The sequence below is a fragment of the Mustela lutreola genome, chromosome 5, assembly GCF_030435805.1.
Source record: "Mustela lutreola isolate mMusLut2 chromosome 5, mMusLut2.pri, whole genome shotgun sequence".
NCBI lineage: Eukaryota > Metazoa > Chordata > Mammalia > Carnivora > Mustelidae > Mustela > Mustela lutreola.
In genome coordinates this window covers 127,460,341-127,478,415 of record NC_081294.1, presented here as the reverse complement: position 1 = coordinate 127,478,415, position 18,075 = coordinate 127,460,341, and positions in this window count along the sequence as shown.

Here is an 18,075-nt window from a genome sequence, read left to right as displayed (position 1 = left end):
TTTATTTATTTATATCTCAGATCTTCAGTAAGAAACACCCAGTGTCATCTGAAAGGACACATATTGCAAGAAACTAATTTCCTCCCTTACTGGAGCTATGTGATGTGTGACTTCCCATTGAGTACAACTGCCAACAAGGCACAGGTGTGCACTGCATGAGGAGGTAAAAATGTGATTATAGGAAGAGAGATGTTATGATTTTTCCCTGTATCTATAATGTAATCAGCCTCAAATGAGTGCCTGCTTTTCTTTCTCATAGTACACACCAAGCCTGGGAAGCAAGAAAACCAAAAACCTTGCCATATCCAGATTCAAATTCATACTGTAATTGGCTTTAGAAATAAGAAGAAAAGCAGTTTTATCCTCTGCATTGATCCTTTGGCTTACTACAGAAAAGCATCCTCAAAATCCTTTTACTTCTAATATTTTCATGCTATACTAGTTGAATAAGTAAGCCCCAACACTGAATGTATTGTCCTTTTTCTTTTATTTAATTAAATCAACCATCACATACTTCATTCTTTAAAAGGTAATTCACTATTTTCAGTGACAAAATGTTGTATTTGGAAATGCTTTTAAATTTAACTCAATAAAAGGAAAATTAAACTTCCAAAAACTGAGTAAGGCAAGGCACCAAGTATTATTAAATCAGGATCAAGTATTATTAATACAACTGATTCAAATATAATTCAACTCAGATGGGTACAAATAATTTATGCACAGGATTATTCAGTGTAGGACTGTTTGAACTAGAGTATGTTTGGGAAAAAACTAAATATCCATTAATAGGGGACTAGTTAAATAAACTGTGGTATATCTATATGTTGCATCCATAGTCAAAGTATAACCTACATCTTTATGTACTAATATGAAACAATGATATCTGATATGTATGATTATAATATTCAACCATTTGGTTTAAAAAGATAAATGAGGAAGTGTATTTATGTCTTGCATATATATATATATATGTATATATATATACAATATTTTCATAAGGATATAAGGGATAACTGTGGTTGCCTATATGAAGAAAAACCAGGTGGCTGAGAAACATTGGTTTTATGAAAGTTTTACTATCATTTCACAGTTTTTGAATGTTTGAGCCATGTGAATGATTACCTATTCAAAAACATTAAATTTTTAAATTTTAGAAATATTGCATTGCTAGCATATTAAAATGTGATAAATGCAATCAATAATGATATTGTACTCCATAGATAGATTATCACTAATTTGGTGCTGAATGCATAATGCATCATAATCGTATCAGACCAATTAAAATCTCATGAGATAAACATGATCAGGTTCAGTTAACCCAGATGAGCCCCTAACACTGAAGTCTACTCAACAGAACTGATTTTACTTGTGGGAAAAATAGGCAGATAAAAATGCCTTATGATGTGGGAGATGCAATACGTATCAACATGACAAATTTTACCTCTTCTGTTAAGTTGCACTTTCTAAAATTCTCGCTATTGCTAAGATAGAGGAAAAACTATCTGGGGAGAAGTTTACAACATATTGGTTAGTTTATCCATTAACATAAATTAGGTCATATAATTTAACACGATCTATTATAGCTAGGCTCAAGGAATCAAAGAAACGAAACCAGGAAAGTTTTATTCTTGCAGAAAGGAAACTTTTGGAATCTTCTAGAGTCTTTGTTGGATCTATGGATACAAGAAATAAACACCCCTAGTACCTGGTTACTCCATTGTTAAACATTCAAAAGAAATGATTTAAATACAGGATAGGAGCCTTTAAAAAAAAGAAAAGAAAAGAAAAACAAGCGAGGTTTAATTTTAAATTTTGAGTAAGACTAGGTTGGAGCAGTAAAATTAGAAGTTTCATTATAGTTGAGTGTTCATTATGTTGTACACCTGAAACTAATGTGTGTGTGTCAACCATAACCAATTAAAAAAATTTCACATATAGTCAAGTGCCCATTTATATAAAGGAATGAAGAAATTCAAAGTAATCTCTGATTATAAATCTCTGAATAGTTGTTTGTATTATTAAAGATCACAATATCCTACAAGTGCCTTACTTCTTAGAAAACATTTCCTTAAATTGGTATCAAAAGAAGCCAAATAAAAAAAATTAATAATAGCAAGAACAAATAGTAATTAGAACCCCTATGCAGCAATTAAAATGGTAAGTATAGTCATAGAGTGAGACTAACATTAGTTACCATATTTATATTTAAATCATTCCTGGGTATGCTCCCCTTCCAGATATTTTCTTTTCCAGTAGATCTTGGAATAGGAAGCAGACCCTAAAGTACTTTAAGTTGGAATTTTACAACTACTCCTAAGTGAATACATTAAGGCTGAGGGAGGGATGCCAGTTTTAGATGGCAACATGTGTCTTTTTTTTTTAAGTGCCAGTAAGAAAGTAATAAAAAGGAGCTGTTTTAGGCAAAATTATTCCAAATGGTTAGTCCAAAAAAAAAAAAAAGTGATTGCAGGTGCAACTAAAACTTTAATGCTTGAAATATTTTTTTAATTTAATCTGGTCCTTAGGTATTTTGAAAATGCAATTTTTTTTTCTCAAACAAAAGGAAAAAAAATGGCCCAGAGAGAAAAATTAGGTCATGAGATCAATAGTAAACATAGATCTATGTATATGGATATGGGAAAAGTTTAGAAATAAGTATTATCATCAAAGTTACAAAAAGTTCAGTAATTAGAAATACTGTTTCTAAATTATACAAGGTTATTTTAGGGTCCCCAAAGTACAGAGATTTCTCTCTTATGCCAAAGTAGTTATTATAAAAATCAACCAAATAATTTTTTCTCAAGAAAGGTGGTATTAAATATATTGCTCAAAAGTGAAAAAAAGCAAATAGCTCTAGGCTAATCCTGTCCATACTTTCTAGTGCACAAAACTTTTCCATTCTGGAATGAGCAAAAAAAAGCAAGATAAAAATTGAAAAGATACTAAAAATAAATAAAAGTACCAACAAACAATACTGGTTTATCATAAGAGAAAAATGTAATTTCTTCACATTTTAACATTAGTTAAGTAATATATGTATAAATGTATATAATCTTTTTTTTTCAGTGTTCACATAAAAATATATAGAAAGAGAGTAAATAAGGTACAGAGACATAATGCATTCCAGTTCTGCTAACACTTTGTGTATCATAAAATTTTATTCAAAAATTTAAAATGGCCTCCATAAAGATATTATAACAGAGAATTATAAACTATTGTAAGGGCTAAAAGTAAAGGTAAATAATAATGAAAATAAAGACCACTGAGGAAGTAATGAGAGAATAGAAAATGAGTCTGTCTTATTTAACAAAATCAGAAATGATTTGGAAGAAAGATTATGAAATGAAATATTCAAGTTTATGATAAATCAGATAGTGTTGCAACTTTCAGTAAGAACTGAAAAGCTAGGGGTGCCTAGGTGGCTCAGTGGGTTAAAGCCTCTGCCTTCGGCTCAGGTCATGATCCCAGGGTCCTGGGATCTAGTCCCGCACCGGGCTCTCTGCTCAGCAGGGAACCTATTTCCTCCTCTCTGTCTGCCTGCTTCTCCGCCTACTTGTGATCTCTCTCTGTCAAATAAATAAATAAAATCTTAAAAAAAAATAAAAAAGCTAGACAAAGGCACTTGAGTGAAAAGAAATGTTGACAAAAAATAAAAATTAGATCAAGTGTAGGAAAATTGATGTTAATGTTATATATCATATGAAAGGTAAATCATCTGTGGAAAATGTATGAAAGAAATGTCAAGTTTAACCACCAGAATTAGATAAAAATTTTAAATGATAGCAAGATGTGCCTAATCAGAGCCATGTATAGTTTTAAATTCACAATGAGTTTCTAGAGAATATATTTTGTCAACGGAAAGAACGCATTAAGTGTATACTGCTTCTGTTTGTCAAACTAAGGAAGGAATGAAGTAATGAAATACCATTTTTTTCACTTAGGTGTTATAAAATGAATTTTATGTGTATATCCACTTTATATACCACTATATAAAGTTTTTAAATTGCTTTTTATCTCTGGATATAAATGTTATGCTTTTTTGTGGAAGGGGTGGGTAAGCAGGCAGGAAGGAAGGGAAGGAAGAGAGGAAGTAAAATTAGAAAACCGGAATGAAAGGACAATATTTATACCCCCCAAATAACCATTTACTTCACTAAATAATTATCTTCCACTTTACCAAGCATTTCTAGGTAGCACCACAGTGATCAGACAGAGTATCTTCATTTAGAATTGCCATACTAGATTTCATGACCCACACAAAAAATGAGTATCATCACAAAGTCAAATGAGTAAAATAAAGATGAGAAGAGATTAGGACATGGCCAAGTACATTCTGTATGTCAAACAGATCATGTGCATTATCAAGTTAAATTTCACAAAGGCATTAACAGGTATATCCTTTTAAAGCAGTCCCTTAAAAATAAAGGGAAGAAACTAGCCTAAGGTCAAAGAACCTACTAGATTTTTGGCAGATTATGTGTTTGACTCCAAACCTTTCAACTGCACTACACATTCCCAAATTTTATCAAGCACCTTGAAATAGAAAACATACTCAATTCTATCAATGGGCCACCAATCAAATGAAATAAAGGAAGAAGAAGAGAAAAAAAAAAAAAAAGAAAGAAAAGAAAAGAAAGAGGAGAAGGAGAAAAAGGAAGAGGAAGCAAAACCACTGTGATCCTTGCCCCCTAGTTACTGAAAATCCTATTGAAAGAATCAAAGAACTAAAGTTTAGAAATACCATGTATAAGTTTAAAATCTCCCAGGTTTTATAAACATAGAGATTGCTCAGTGTAAAATCTGACAGAGTGGGTTTCCTGCAGAAGGAAGCCCTCATAATGAGTAAGATTTGGATAATAAAATCAGGCAGAGAAGAATTCCAAGAAGGGAAGCAGCACAATTTCTAGAAGGAAATGATGAGCAGCATAAAGAAAGGATCATCAATTCTAGATATTTTCCAGAACTTCACATATGCTCATATCCTCAAGTGAACTTTCTTTTGTTAAGATCTTTTTATACTCCAACCAGCTTAGTTTTCCTTTTTTTTTTTTTAATTTTTTTCTGGTTTATTTATTAGACTTTAAAATTCACAGGGGTTTGCAGTACTTAACTTTTGAGATGAAATCATGACTCATAATCCAAAATCATTCAAGTGAGGCTGAATGTTCCACTTAACCAATTATTCCTAAACAGCTGACATTTTGTTGTTGTTGTTGCATTTTATATTTCCATCCTTAAATTCACCCTGATTGAGCAATGATCTCTCTTTTGTGGCGATAGTTCTTTCTCATATGTGGTCATGTTATTTATTTCCACAACAGGAAGGCTACATAGGACTTACCACCAGGAGCTACTTTCTCCTGGGATTTATGGTAAAAGAACTGCTAAGTCTTCCAAACATTACATTATCAAGATCATAATCCATTCATATGTCCAAACAGTAGTTATACTTTTGAACAATAAACATGAATAGCTTAGTTCAGCACCGGGAATAAAGCAAAAACTATTATATAGGAACTTCTTACCTATGTTAACTAACATTACTCTCTAAAAGGGCAACATCATTCTTAGATAGATATCAGTTTTTACCTTTCACTTTTTCTTGTTTCCTTGGAATATAGATAATACCGATTAATGTAGATCCAAAGTTTTTCCCTTCCACTTTTCTTGTTTCCTTAGCATATAGGTAATACCTATCTATGCAGATCCAAATTATCGGAAGGTTCCAACCAGTAAAACATAAACCAGTTCAACTAAAATAATTATAAAATTTTTATAAATATCAGCAATGCAATTTGGTCTCTCAGTTTTATATCTTCCTCAAAGACCCATGAATCTTATTGTCAACGACTGTTCCTAAAAGCAGAGATAAGACTGTCATTAGGATCTTAACCCTCAAAACTCAGCCTTTTATGCATGTAGTCAATCACTCAACTAATAATTACTTGGCATTTATAGCTAGGAAAAGGAGAAATCGCAGTAAACAAAGTCTCTGCCCCAAAGGGGCTCAAATGGAAGGAAACCAACAATAAATAAATATGTAAGTAAATGTGCAGTATGTCAGATGAGAAGTGCTACAGAGAAAAGCAAAGCAAAGTAAGGCAACAGAGAAGGCTACAGACAGTAGAGAGGGTGTCACTTTATAAAGGAGAGTCAGTGGGGTGCTAAAGATCCTATTATAGATACCCCAGGAAAAAGGGAAGCTCACTCTGAATATAAAGAAATAGTATGGATACAGAGACAAATGTAAACACTAAGATCACACCTGAATAGTAAGTTCACTGGTGTGGCATCAAGCTCATGGGTATCCAAGGCCAGAGCCCCAGGGACTTAACTCAATAGTGAAATCTCTGAGTTTCCAAAGAGTTATGACAGTTCAAGTAGACATAGAAGTCAGAGTCACACCAGAATGAAGATACCTGGCATAAATTGAACTTTAAAGAGACAGAAGATGTGGAACTAAATGGGCTCCTGTAAATAACTATATTACATGAGATATGAAAAGAAAACTAACAAAAGAGAAAAAAATGAGAAGAGAAGAAAAGAAAGAACAGAAAAAAGGAAATTCAGACCTTGTGATTGAGCTTATGGTCTTGACACTTTATCACAAGACTCTTTTGGCCTGGTCCCAATTTCTCAGAGGAAATGAAGAGATTGCATGATCTTTTTATGAATAACAAATTCTCAATGCATTAAGCTATATAATGGGAAGTCCTGATAGACACAGAGTTTAATATACCAGAATGAGGGCTTTGGACCCCCAAGTTTTTATCATAACATAGGACCTGATCTCTCAGAGAAAGATATGAAACATATACGAATACCAAGTTCTCATGTATCAGAAAATGAATGAAGAAGGTAGAAATTATTACACAGATTGTAATGTATAAATAGAGGTTAAATCATGGAATAATAAAATATAAACAGGGCACTTAAGGTCTTTTATCCCCAATGGTCAAGAATTACTACATGAATAATACATTACCTTTGGGAAAATGTTAATATGCCCACATTATACCTCTTCATACCCTCCTATGATCATCCAATCTAGATGCCTCCATTAATATCTTGGGACATTATTTTAAAGCAATTGCCTATATGCTTTGCCATTTAAAAAAAAAAAAAAAAAAGCAAAAAATAAAAGGAAAAAATTCCCCTTAGCTTAAAAAGATCAAGGAGGACAATTAACTTTTTTTCCAAAAGAGTGCCTTGTGTAGTCTAAATTACAAAACAGGCTTTATTTTCACAGCAAGAAAACAGGTTTTTTTGTTCATCAGCATTCTGATATTGACTAAAATTAAACTCTAATCTCTTGCATCAGTAGCTGGTAAACTGCTACACAAAATATCAAATATCGATTAAGAATATATATTGCTTAATAAAGATTTCTCAAAACTAGTTGTCATTGTGGTATAATGCTCTGCTCGTATTTCAGCCTTGGTCATAGGTACAAAATTTAGGGTTTTGCTTTGCTCAATTCTAGACATTGAAGCGGTCATCCATGTATATACTTCAGATCGACTTCCATCAGGGAAAGCAAGCCACTGAATGTCCATGGCAATGCTCCAAACCATGATGAACCGAGGCAATTTCATTTTCGTTGACCACTGCTTCAGGTCATTGTAATTTAATGAGTAGTAATCCTATTTAAAAATATGTTGCAGGCAGCAAGGTGCCTGCTGGGAGAAAGTGGCTACGCATGAACAGATCAATATGCATTGTGTGCTTTCAACCATTCAATAATCGATTCACCCTTGTTATAAGAAAATAAATGTCAAAGTCCCCAAAGTTAATTTCTGAAGAAAGCATTTACAAGGCGATCAGATTATTAAAAGTTTCCCCGGGTTATCTTCTGTTTATTTATTTGCTATTGAAATCTCTGTGCTGCATCTCACAATATCCCATTCAAAAACTGTAAAGGAATCCTAAAAGTAAACTGCTGCAGGAAGATGGGCTGCATTTTCTTACTATCACCAAAGTGTTAAAGGCTTATTTGGACTAAAGCATTTTACAGACTCAACTCTTTTTTTCCCCCTCTAGTCTTACTTTTAAACATACCAGCTGCATTTAATAAGCTATCAAATAAGGCTTTCAGCAGGCTTAACTATAAGATGTCAGATCTTCTGCTTCATGGGTTATTCAGTAATTTTCAATTTCTTAAAATTTGTGCATTAAAAGAAGATAACGTATTCCTTTAGAGTAGTCAGAATTTTCAAAAGTCTTAGCTATATGCCATGGGCTTTCAACATTTCTCTGTTGCCATAGAAATGGGTTTATGAAGGACTGAATCTGTGCAGCATAATCACAAACATTAAATTGGCATATAAAAGCATTACAGCCTAGCATCTCTACTGTCTATGCTAATGGTTTCGCTGCTTTTCTAGCTGTATCTTACCAGGCTGTAATTCATTCAGGAAGCCCTAAACACTATCTTTCATTGAACTGGATTTCAGAGGAGTCTCTTATACATTGTGTACCATTTTCCTGTTAGCTGGCTGAGCTCTCAGCCCATCATTTTGCCACATCAATGAATTCTCTGGATTAGAAATCAAACCAGAAAACTATACACATCAGAGCACCAAAGGCAGTGCATAAGTCCGACTCATTTGACTTCAATTAGCTGGATAATGTGAGTGATAAACGAGATTCATTTCCTCGGATCCCAATTGCATTGTCATTCAAAAGAAACTGATTAAAAGTTCACTTCAGTGAGTAAATATACATGGACCAAGTTATCATACTCAATTTCCTCAAATCTTTTTCTAAGAAAGTTACTCATAATTTTAAATGACATAGTACTTACATATGAAGCTGAACACATTTAAGGTTTCCCTCAATTAATAATAAACCCATCCTGCTCTTAACCAGTCCCCAAAAAACTCAAGCTAGTTATCTACGTATCTTTAGGAAAGTTGTGTTCTTATACTTGTTCATCTGCTATAAAGTTCAGTCAGGATTCCCAACCCTTCTATTTCAATGGCTCAAAACTTTGATTTTAACTCCCTCTAGATCAAGAAAGCAGATGTTCTCTTCTGCTAGCTACCTAAACTGAAGTTAATTAAATTCTTTCTTGTAACTAAAACTAGCAAGAACCTAAAATTAACAGCTACTTTAATTCTTCTGTGTGTCATCTTTCATTGTAATCTTCTTTTAGAATAGGCACTGTTCAGCAACTTTTCACTTGACTGTGGAAAACTAGTTTCATTTGAGCTGATGTCAGTGGTGTTACTTTTATTCTTACAAAGGTCAAGTCACTTCCATAATCCTCAAAGGAAACACTAAACTCAACTCATCCTAACCAGGCAAAGAGAATGCACAGTACCATTTGTCAAAATAATCAAGGGTGACTGTTTTCCTCACACTTTGGTTGTAAAGCAGGGTCTAGAAAAATAGGACCTTGTGATTATTCATAGGTTTCCCAAGCTAGCATCCATCTCCACCTCTTATGATAATGAAGCCCATTCTGCTTGGATCTGGTGAGGTTGACTCTGTCCCCACAAATGAAATGCATGACTTATGCTTAGCTACTTAGGATTTCCCACTGCTCAACTGGTTGGTTGAGGACTGGTTCAGGAAGGGTACAAGAGTCACATTAAACCAAATATGTCAACAGATCTCAAACCTGAAACTGATTTTGTGATGATAGAAATCAATGCTCCCATAGGATTAAAGTCAACACAGTGGAAAGTAGAGCTAAAAGATGGGAGAAAGTCAATTCTTTTTTTTTTTTTAAGATTTTATTTATTTATTTGACAGACAGAGATCACAAGTAGGCAGAGAGGCAGGCAGAGAGAGAGAGAGGAGTTAGCAGGTTCCCCACAGAGCAGAGAGCCCCGTGAGGGGCTCAATCCCAGGACCCTGGGATCATGACCCCAGCCGAAGGCAGAGGCTTTAACCCAGGTGCCCCGGAAGAAAGTCAATTCTAATGATAATGTTTCAGCCCCTGAAGACAGCTATACCCTAGGACTTTTCAGTAAGGTGAGTTTCTTTGCTTCAGCCAGATTGGGTCAGAGTCTCTTTCATAAAAATAGCAGGGATGCATTTGGGTCTCACAATTGAAAAACAAAAAGTTCTTGAAATTACTCTAGTAAAGATAGAGACATCAACCATCAGATGCAAAACATCACTCTTGATACAAGAAAGCAAAGTAAACTATCGCAATGTTTAATTAATAAAAAGAAAAGAAAAAAAAAAAGATGTCTAACAAAGGTATTCAACTGCTTTCTTAGTTTTCAGTCAATTTCTTTTTCCCCCAGAGTCTGAACACTTTCTGAAATACCAGTTATAAGTAATATAAACTTTACCTAAATACTGCATACACTTACTTATCATAAAATGTGAGTCCACTAAGTTCTCTGTCTGGGAAAAAGGGTTGATGAGACAAATCCCAACAGTGAATGGGATTTTGCATTCAGTCAGGAAATATGGCAAAGAATAAAACAGACGGCATTCTTTTTTTTTTTTAATTTTTTATTTTTTATAAACATATATTTTTATCCCCAGGGGTACAGGTCTGTGAATCACCAGGTTTACACACTTCACAGCACTCACCAAATCACATACCCTCCCCAATGTCCATAATCCCACCCCCTTCTCCCAAACCCCCGGCAACCCTCAGTTTGTTTTGTGAGATTAAGAGTCACTTATGGTTTGTCTCCCTCCCAATCCCATCTTGTTTCATTTATTCTTCTTCTACCCACTTAAGCCTCCATGTTGCATCACCACTTCCTCATATCAGGGAGATCATATGATAGTTGTCTTTCTCTGCTTGACTTATTTCGCTAAGCATGATACGCTCTAGTTCCATCCATGTTGTTGCAAATGGCAAGATTTCATTTCTTTGGATGGCTGCATAGTATTCCATTGTGTATATATACCACATCTTCTTGATCCATTCATCTGTTGATGGACATCTAGGTTCTTTCCATAGTTTGGCTATTGTGGACATTGCTGCTATAAACATTCAGGTGCATGTGCCCCTTTGGATCACTACATTTGTATCTTTAGGGTAAATACCCAATAGTGCAATTGCTGGGTCATAGGGCAGTTCTATTTTCAACATTTTGAGGAACCTCCATGCTGATTTCCAGAGTGGCTGCACCAGCTTACATTCCCACCAACAGTGTAGGAGGGTTCCCCTTTCTCCGCATCCTCGCCAGCATCTGTCATTTCCTGACTTGTTGATTTTAGCCATTCTGACTGGTGTGAGGTGATATCTCATTGTGGTTTTGATTTGTATTTCCCTGATGCCGAGTGATATGGAGCACTTTTTCATGTGTCTGTTCGCCATCTGGATGTCTTCTTTGCAGAAATGTCTGTTCATGTCCTCTGCCCATTTCTTGATTGGATTATTTGTTCTTTGGGTGTTGAGTTTGCTAAGTTCTTTATAGATTCTGGACACTAGTCCTTTATCTGATATGTCGTTTGCAAATATCTTCTCCCATTCTGTCAGTTGTCTTTTGATTTTGTTAACTGTTTCCTTTGCTGTGTAAAAGCTTTTGATCTTGATGAAATCCCAGTAGTTCATTTTTTCCCTTGCTTCCCTTGCCTTTTGCGTTGTTCCTAGGAAGATGTTGCTGCGGCAGAGGTCGAAGAGGTTGCTGCCTGTGTTCTCCTCAAGGATTTTGATGGATTCCTTTCATACATTGAGGTCCTTCATCCATTTTGAGTCTATTTTTGTGTGTGGTGTAAGGGAATGGTCCAATTTCATTTTTCTGCATGTGGCTGTCCAATTTTCCCAGCACCATTTATTGAAAAGGCTGTCTTTTTTCCATTGGACATTCTTTCCTGCTTTGTCGAAGATTAGTTGACCATAGAGTTGAGGGTCTATTTCTGGGCTCTCTATTCTGTTCCATTGATCTATGTGTCTGTTTTTGTGCCAGTACCATGCTGTCTTGATGATGACAGCTTTGTAATAGAGCTTGAAGTCCGGAATTGTGATGCCACCAACGTTGGCTTTCTTTTTCAATATCCCTTTGGCTATTCGAGGTCTTTTCTGGTTCCATATAAATTTTAGCATTATTTGTTCCATTTCTTTGAAAAAGATGGATGGTACTTTGATAGGAATTGCATTAAATGTGTAGATTGCTTTAGGTAGCATAGACATTTTCACAATATTTATTCTTCCAATCCAGGAGCATGGAACATTTTTCCATTTCTTTGTGTCTTCCTCAATTTCTTTCATGAGTACTTTATAGTTTTCTGAGTATAGATTCTGTGTCTCTTTGGTTAGGTTTATTCCTAGGTATCTTATGGTTTTGGATGCAATTGTAAATGGGATTGACTCCTTAATATCTCTTTCTTCTGTCTTGCTGTTGGTGTAGAGAAATGCAACTGATTTCTGTGCATTGATTTTATATCCTGACACTTTACTGAATTCCTGTATAAGTTCTAGCAGTTTTGGAGTGGAGTCTTTTGGGTTTTCCACATATAGTATCATATCATCTGCGAGGAGTGATAATTTGACTTCTTCTTTGCCGATTTGGATGCCTTTAATTTCCTTTTGTTGTCTGATTGCTGAGGCTAGGACCTCTAGTACGATGTTGAATAGCAGTGGTGATAATGGACATCCCTGCCGTGTTCCTGACCTTAGCGGAAAAGCTTTCAGTTTTTCTCCATTGAGAATGATATTTGCGGTGGGTTTTTCATAGATGGCTTTGATGATATTGAGGTATGTGCCCTCTATCCCTACACTTTGAAGAGTTTTGATCAGGAAGGGATGTTGTACTTTGTCAAATGCTTTTTCAGCATCTATTGAGAGTATCATATGGTTCTTGTTCTTTCTTTTATTGATGTGTTGTATCACATTGACTGATTTGCGGATGTTGAAACAACCTTGCAGCCCTGGAATAAATCCCACTTGGTCGTGGTGAATAATCCTTTTAATGTACTGTTGAATCCTATTGGCTAGTATTTTGTTGAGTATTTTCGCATCTGTGTTCATCAAGGATATCGGTCTATAGCTCTCTTTTTTGGTGGGATCCTTGTCTGGTTTTGGGATCAAGGTGATGCTGGCCTCATAAAATGAGTTTGGAAGTTTTCCTTCCATTTCTATTTTTTGGAACAGTTTCAGGAGAATAGGAATTAGTTCTTCTTTAAATGTTTGGTAGAATTCCCCCGGGAAGCTGTCTGGCCCTGGGCTTTTGTTTGTTTCGAGATTTTTAATGACTGTTTCAATCTCCTTACTGGTTATGGGTCTGTTCAGGCTTTCTATTTCTTCCTGGCTCAGTTGTGGTAGTTTATATGTTTCTAGGAATGCATCCATTTCTTCCAGATTGTCAAATTTATTGCCGTAGAGTTGCTCATAGTATGTTCTTATAATAGTTTGTATTTCTTTGGTGTTAGTTGTGATCTCTCCTCTTTCATTCATGATTTTATTTATTTGGGTCCTTTCTCTTTTCTTTTTGATAAGTCGGGCCAGGGGTTTATCAATTTTATTAATTCTTTCAAAGAACCAGCTCCTAGTTTCGTTGATTTGTTCTATTGTTTTTTTGGTTTCTATTTCATTGATTTCTGCTCTGATCTTTATGATTTCTCTTCTCCTGCTGGGCTTAGGGTTTCTTTCTTGTTCTTTCTCCAGCTCCTTTAGGTGTAGGGTTAGGTTGTGTACCTGAGACCTTTCTTGTTTCTTGAGAAAGGCTTGTACCGCTATATATTTTCCTCTCAGGACTGCCTTTGTTGTGTCCCACAGATTTTGAACCGTTGTATTTTCATTATCATTTGTTTCCATGATTTTTTTCAATTCTTCTTTAATTTCCCGGTTGACCCATTCATTCTTTAGAAGGATACTGTTTAGTCTCCATGTATTTGGGTTCTTTCCAAACTTCCTTTTGTGGTTGAGTTCTAGCTTTAGAGCATTGTGGTCTGAAAATATGCAGGGAATGATCCCAATCTTTTGATACCGGTTGAGTCCTGATTTAGGACCGAGGATGTGATCTATTCTGGAGAATGTTCCATGTGCACTAGAGAAGAATGTGTATTCTGTTGCTTTGGGATGAAATATTCTGAATATATCTGTGATGTCCATCTGGTCCAGTGTGTCGTTTAAGGCCTTTATTTCCTTGCTGATCTTTTGCTTGGATGACCTGTCCATTTCAGTGAGGGGAGTGTTAAAGTCCCCTACTATTATTGTATTATTGTTGATGTGTTTCTTTGATTTTGTTATTAATTGGTTTATATAGTTGGCTGCTCCCACATTGGGGGCATAGATATTTAAAATTGTTAAATCTTCTTGTTGGACAGACCCTTTGAGTATGATATAGTGTCCTTCCTCATCTCTTATTATAGTCTTTGGCTTAAAATCTAATTGATCTGATATAAGGATTGCCACTCCTGCTTTCTTCTGATGTCCATTAGCATGGTAAATTGTTTTCCACCCCCTCACTTTAAATCTGGAGGTGTCTTCGGGCTTAAAATGTGTTTCTTGGAGGCAACATATAGATGGGTTTTGTTTTTTTATCCATTCTGATACCCTGTGTCTTTTGACAGGGGCATTTAGCCCATTCACATTCAGGGTAACTATTGAGAGATATGAATTTAGTGAACAGACGGCATTCTATTCATGGTTCCTGATTGTTTTAAAATAAAGTTAAATGGAATAAAACAAAGTAGAATAGTATCCGAGAATTTTAGAATTAAGTAGTAAAGCAGATTCCCCCACATCTTTTGTTCCATTACCAAGCCCCGATATATAGTTAATGTTGGGCAAAGTAAGTTTTGTTTCATTTAGGCCCAATATGATGCTAGTCCTGTGAACTGTTAGATCATTCAACTTCTCTTCTAGCCATCTTACATCCAGTGTCATGTTCACGATTCATATTTTTATCAGGACCAAAAGTACAACCAATATTAGTTAAGGTCACTACTTGAATTAATATCAAATTTTTCTTTTAGATGTATAACAAAATGCCAACATTAGCATGAAGCAAGAAAAGCCACAACTTTCAACCCACTTGAAATATATCTCTTTCAGTACGAGCACACCAGAAAACCATAGAAAACGTCTCTGTAGAAATATCTATCCAGGGATGCCTGGGTGGCTTGGTTGGTTAAACATCTGCCTTCGGCTCAGGTTATATTCCCAGGGTCCTGGGATCAACCCCCACAACAGGCTCCTTGCCTAGCGGGGAGCCTGCTTCTCCCTCTCCCTCTGTCACTCCCACTGCTGTGCTCTCTGTGTCAAATAAATAAATCTTTTTTAAAAATTTTATAAATATCTACCCAGATTATAGTATAAATAATATAGGCAAACTTTTCTTAACCCAAAGTTCTTCCATTATCTTCCTTAATCTTTCTACCCGTGAGAACAGTGTATCCTTTTCCCCCAAAAAAATTTGTTTTAGTGATGTGCATATCACACATTAGCTATTTCTACTAATGAAGATGGAATACTTAAGAGCTTTTAAATTCAGATATATCTATTTTGCTTTTCAAAGGTGGACATATGAATTCATCCCTCTAAGGCTCAGTCTCTTTATCCATGAAGAAAGCATAACCTAATTGGTTGGGGAAAAATGAAGTAAAATATGTAAAGTATATTAGCAAAGTACTCACATATAGTAAGCCCAATAAATGATGGCTAAAAAGTAAATATACCAACCCAATGCACTACCTTAGAAGAGAGAAACTTTAGCATAGAATTGAAAATCTTTACTGTTACATAAATTATATATTTGTATTGGTTTCCTATCACTGCTCTGGAAAATCACCACAAATATAATGGCTTTAAAAAAACACAAATTCACTATCTCTAAGTTCTGGAGGTCAGAAGTCCAAAAAGGGTCTCACTGGACTAACACCAAGATATTACAGGGCTGCATTCTTGGAGGTTTTAGGGAAGAATCTGTTTCCTTTCCTTTTCTAACTTTAACAGTCTGCCTGTGCCCATTCACTTATGACTTCTTTCTCCATCTCTAAAACAAGCAGAATATAATCTTCAAGTATTTCTCTGACTCTGACTCTTCTTCTGCTTCCCTAATAGTGTGAAAAATCCCTGTGAACATATTCAGCCCACTGGATAATCCAAAGTAATATCTTTATTTTAAGGTGAACTGATTATCAACCTTAATTTCATCTGCACCCTTAATTGTTCCTTGGCATTAAATATAACATGTTTATAGGTTCTATGCATCAGAACATAAGCATCTTTGAGGAGCCATTATTCTGTCTACCACAACATCTATCCTTAAATTTATTCTTTGTATTATAAAATGATAGTTCCTAAAATTCACCTTAAATCTTCATATTATTCTTGTTTCCTACTGTCCCAGAAAACACACCCACTATGGACTCCTACAGTAATTAAGTTCAAATATATAATTATTCATTATTCATAAATCTACCTTCATGGATGATTTGAAAATATAAAATCATGCTACCGAACACCAAGATTGCCAAAATAACTTAATCACATAAAGTATAATTTGAGTCAATGTTTTAAAATGCTATGGAACAGAGATAATAGATTTAGGAAACTTAAATTTCTTATACTCAAAAGGTATTATATTGTTAAATTCTTCAATTTTGACTACATTTTTCTAAGGCTTGCTTTTATGTATCAATTCCGATTTCCTGCATAACACCCACCTAAAATGTATTTGGAACATAAATTTGAAAGTCAAACAACAGGCTTGGAGGTAATAACTGTGTATGTGTAGGGGAGACGAGGGGTAAAGGTGAGAGAAATATTCTCAAAGAGAATCTGTAAAACTAGGATTCTCGGTGTTTTAGAAATTTGACTCAAATTACAGTGGTTTTTTTGGGGGGGTTGTTTTTGTTTTTGTTTTAGATTTTATTTATTTATTTGACAGAGATCACAAGTAGGCAGAGGCAGGCAGAGAGAGAGAGGGAAGCAGGCTTCCTGCTGAGCAGGGAACCCGATGTGGGGCTCTATCCCAGGACCCTGAGATCATGACCTGAGCCGAAGGCAGAGGCTTTAACCCACTGAGCCACCCAGGTACCCCTCAAATTACAGTTTTAAATAATTTGAGTATTTTTGGTAATCTTGGTGAACTAAATCATAGGTTTTTTTGGTTTGTTGGTTTTAATCACCTGGGAAGATAAATGTAATGAATGATGAATGATTTTGGTCTGCTGCAATAGATTTATTGTAGGAGTCCAGGGATGAATCATTTTCTGAATCAGAGAACAATATTCATAAAATCCCTATTTATGTTCCAAAGAATGGACATATTGGTGTTACCCAAGTTACTTAGGAGTAGGCAATGGCAAGAGTCTTTACACCAGAGAATAGGATTGCTAAATGTATCATACCAGTTAAATTTGAATTTCACATAAGACACACATTTTTAGAAGTATGTTCAAAATATTGCAAAAAATACACTAAAAAGCATTCATTTTTTTAAAATTTCATAAGAAATTTGAATTTAACACTTAAGCTATCAGGTATAGCTATCAGATATATCTACTCCTAATTTCTAATTCTCAGAGGGAATGATCGCACCATAGCTCTATTGCAAAACTGAGGGTAATAGATGTCTTTTCTAGACTATCGTTAACAGTTACATCTTTAAAAAGTCAATCAAATTCTTCCTAAAGCAGAGAGTGGTATACATGTATTGAGTCTAAAAGCCAAGGACCAGTTGAAGAGTCAAGACAAGTGCCAAAAAATATTAGAATTGGGGGAACAAATAGATTAAAGAGGACTCTCCTGCTCTCCTGAGTATTTGTGAATACAGGCAGAGTTTAGTACAGAGTGCCTAAAATAGTGCTTCTTATAATTAATTTGGAGGTCATACACTCATTTTATAGACTGTGAACATAATTTGCAATTTTGTATAATTTTCAAAGGGTTCAGCAGCCCATGAAAATGCATATAATTTTAATTGTAATCTGTTGTCATTTATGTTGAAATATATTCTCAGAATATTAAAAATTTTGAAACAGACATGCCTATCAATTTTCCATTTATATTTGATACTTTTAATGTCTTGTTTAATAAATATTTTCCTACAAAAAAGTAGAATAAGTTCTACCCATAATCTCCTCTAATTTTTTAAAAATTTAATGTTTTATATCAGTTCCATAACTTACATAATTCCTTTTTGTACATAGTGT